The sequence below is a fragment of the Bidens hawaiensis genome, unplaced genomic scaffold (assembly GCF_021521415.1).
Source record: "Bidens hawaiensis isolate Kalapana, Puna unplaced genomic scaffold, B.hawaiensis_p1.1 tig00010127_1, whole genome shotgun sequence".
NCBI classification, from domain to species: domain Eukaryota; kingdom Viridiplantae; phylum Streptophyta; class Magnoliopsida; order Asterales; family Asteraceae; genus Bidens; species Bidens hawaiensis.
This window is the reverse complement of record NW_027491766.1, coordinates 166,816-170,557: the sequence shown is the minus strand read 5'-3', so window position 1 is coordinate 170,557 and position 3,742 is coordinate 166,816.

Genomic DNA, 3,742 nt, shown 5'->3' with positions numbered 1-3,742 from the left:
GGGCACGGTTAACCGTGTATCAATTAACAAGAATCACTTAACTACTTCTAATTATATTATACTTCCCGTTTTATAAATGTTACACTTTCTTATTAATTAATTACTTATCTTCATATATCATATAAGTCCATATCTATTGTTTATGTACATATAAGATATTTATCATTCGTTTATTTGAAAAATCATTTTAACGTTTAAGCTCTTATTGACATGTAAATCATCCAACGTATAAGTCATCTAGCGCTTAAGTCTTACATATACGTTTTATATATACATATACGTTTATATACATACACGCTACATATATACATAAACGGTGCATGCATACATATACGCTACATATATACATATGCGTTTATATACATACACGTTGCATGCATACATATATGTTTATGTACATACACGCTACATACATATACGTGGTATACACATACATATACGTTCATCCCATACACACACATTACATGCATATATGTTATATACATACTTATATGATCTCTTTTACTTATGTGTTTCTTAGACTTATACGGCGTATATACTTATACGCATACATACTTATACGGATACACACACTTATATGCTAACGTCATATGCGTCCAAACATATGCGCTCGTATAACCTGTTTCGTTTCAAACACCTGTGTATGTTCAAGTTTACATTTTTTTCTTATAATAAGGTCCGATTTACTATCGCGCCAAGTTTCATGTAAAACCAACTTCGTTTAGCCGTCCTTTTAATAAACCGAACACTACTCGTTTTACCCAAAACGAACCAACTAACCCAATTACTATCAAGTTCATTACTTTATCCATAATCATGGCCTATTCTATCATCCTACCAATTTTCGTGAAAATCCGTACACGAGAAGAAAACCTTTTTGACAAAAACGGACCTTTGAGGTTTATGTTCGAAATCACTCGAATAGACCAAAATCATATCAAACGAACTCGGAATTGAGTAATTCAAGTGGCCACGGAACCGTCTCGCACCGATTTACAAATCCATCAGCTCACCTTCATCGGAAAACGCCTCTACAGTCGTTGGAAAAGCTTAATAGTGGCCGGAATCTTCATTTTTGAGATGCTACAATAACAACCGGACTTCCCAACCTCTCATCGAAGATCTGATCAGTGGAAATCTTCACTTATATGCCATGAACACTCATTTAAAATTTTGAGACCGATACGACGGTTAGATCTCCGGAAATCGTCGTGTCTTTGTGGGCTATTTTCTCAAAAACGGGAATTTGAGAAGTGTGTTTTTGAAGGTGTAGGCTATAGTGTAGAGATGGATGGAAATGGAAAGTATTAGTGTTTAAGAGGTATTTATACTCCCTTAAGCCCATCTTTTCTTTTTAGTCCATATTTAATTACATATTTAAAGCCTACTTAACCTTCCATCTTTATTATTTTATTATTTCCTCTACTAATTCAAGTAAACTTTTCCATCATAAATAAATAATATATTAAATATCATTTTTTTAGAAATTTCAGGATGTTGCACCCTGTATTCGAATGGTACCTTTTTCGAATACATCCTTAGGTTATTGTACACTTTTTTATTTTCAGTATCCTTATATATTTTAACAGTTATACTCCTATTATGGCTCCATATCGTCCCATAAACATTCTCATGCCCTCCTTTTCCTAAGATCTAGCGCGGGTGTCCATAAAGCTTGAACCAGTATTGATCCCGAACCCGCGTTGGCTATATCTAGGTTTCTTACCTGAGCCGTATCTACTAACAACCCTACTAAGTCCATTTTTTAACATCAAGTTTACATTTTTATGATACATCTATACCCGATTTGCTTTAGGGAAAAGTTTTAGGACAAACCGTTCATAAAAACATAACCTTTAAGTGTAAAGAACATACCTTTTCACACTTTTAGGTTACAGTTAGCTTGGATATGAAACTTTAGGGTTGTATCTTGTTTGCACAATCAAGTTCTACAAGAATCCAAGCTTGGTTTGGCCTTGGATCTTGGTCTTGGGTCAAGGCCGATAAGATAGGGTGTATGTGTGTGTTTTATAGTGTGCATGGAGGCTATGAGATATGAACGATGGATTTAGGGTTTTAGGGAGGTTTAAGGAGTATTTATACTCTCTTAAGCCCATGGACCTAAGGCCCATAACCATCCCTTATTCCATCTTTCACTTGCCAAGTCCATACTCTCTTTTATTTATTTAATCTTAATTACACACCGTTAAACAAAAGCATTTATTTTATTTATTAGTATCAAAAGTAGGATGTTACAGAAAGAAAAACTAATTATGACTCAATTTAATTATAATAATATAAAAAAAAATGAAAAAAGTGGTTCCTTAATTTTAATAAAAAATGTCGTCACGACAATTTTCTTTTCCTAAAATAGTCGTCCCTTGTATTTTGTTTCTTAAACTTCTCGTCCAGACGTATACAGTTTGGTGTCACGCGTCTTCTTCTAAGTAACCAACGAAAGTACTCGTTAGGGTTGTCTTTTACTCCACCCGAGTGTTTAGGGAGAGGACATTTGAGGAATTAAATGGATTTGGGGGACAAAACTCGGAACTCTCTCTTCAAAATGGATATTCTCATAACTTTCCCCTTATTATTTGAATATTCATAATTATATTTTGAAATAATTTGATTCTTGTAAGTTGAAATATTTAAAGCATTGACATCCTATCCATAAAATAATGTGAGTGATGTTTTTATAATGTAGGAAGTGGCTTAGATGTTGTGAGTAGACGAGATAGAAAGTGTAGTAATTTTTATGTATATTTAAAATGTTGTTGTTTCACCATATTATTTTTTTTTAATATATTCTTAAAGCAGTTGTGGGTGGAGGAATGAGAAAAAAGTAATGATAAATTTATAAAAAAATATTATTTATCTAACTATACTATTAAATCAATTGAGTTTATGTCCACTTGTCATCTTCTTTTTGGTCATTTCCTATTGTTTTCAAATATAAGAACCACTTCTAAGAATTTCTTTACAATTAAATAATTCAAAAATAAATTAAATTGGTAACTAAATAAACCTAATTGACCATCTCACAATTGGTACAAAGTGTATTTTCGAAGTGTATTTACTTGTACTATATCACTTATCATGACCACCAATAACTAGATTACCCTATCTGTATTATTACTTTGTTTGGTTTTTTAATGTGCATCATCTCCTCCTTATTTTTGAAATCTTTTAGTTATACCGATATCAAAATTATAATTATTTGCAGCATCAATATTGGATTTACCAACTATGAAAAATTATTGGCTGTTGGCATCTCATAAACCATGTCTTCTATTGTTAATGCTTAGTCAAGGTCGAAACATCACCGAACACGACTCCAAATAACTTGTGAACCAGGTTTAAGGTATGTTTTATTTATTTTTTGAAATTCAAATAATAATACACTTATGTTAACATTAATTTTGTTACACTCCGTATTTTCTTTTAATTATTTACACCATATAAATTAAAACAATATAACATTAACAATAATTTTATTAGTGTATATGTATATAACAAACATGTCAACTTTCAAATGTATATAATATCTCAATAACATGTCAATAATTTTGTTATCTTTTATGTAGATAACATGTCAATAGATCTAATGTTACTTATGTTAAACACAATTTCTGATTTAAAATATGAATTTATTATCATTATTAGTATATAACCTTGTTGTATTCATAAACATGGTAACTTTCATATTTCAATGCCACCGTTTATTTTAAACATTTATATGTAT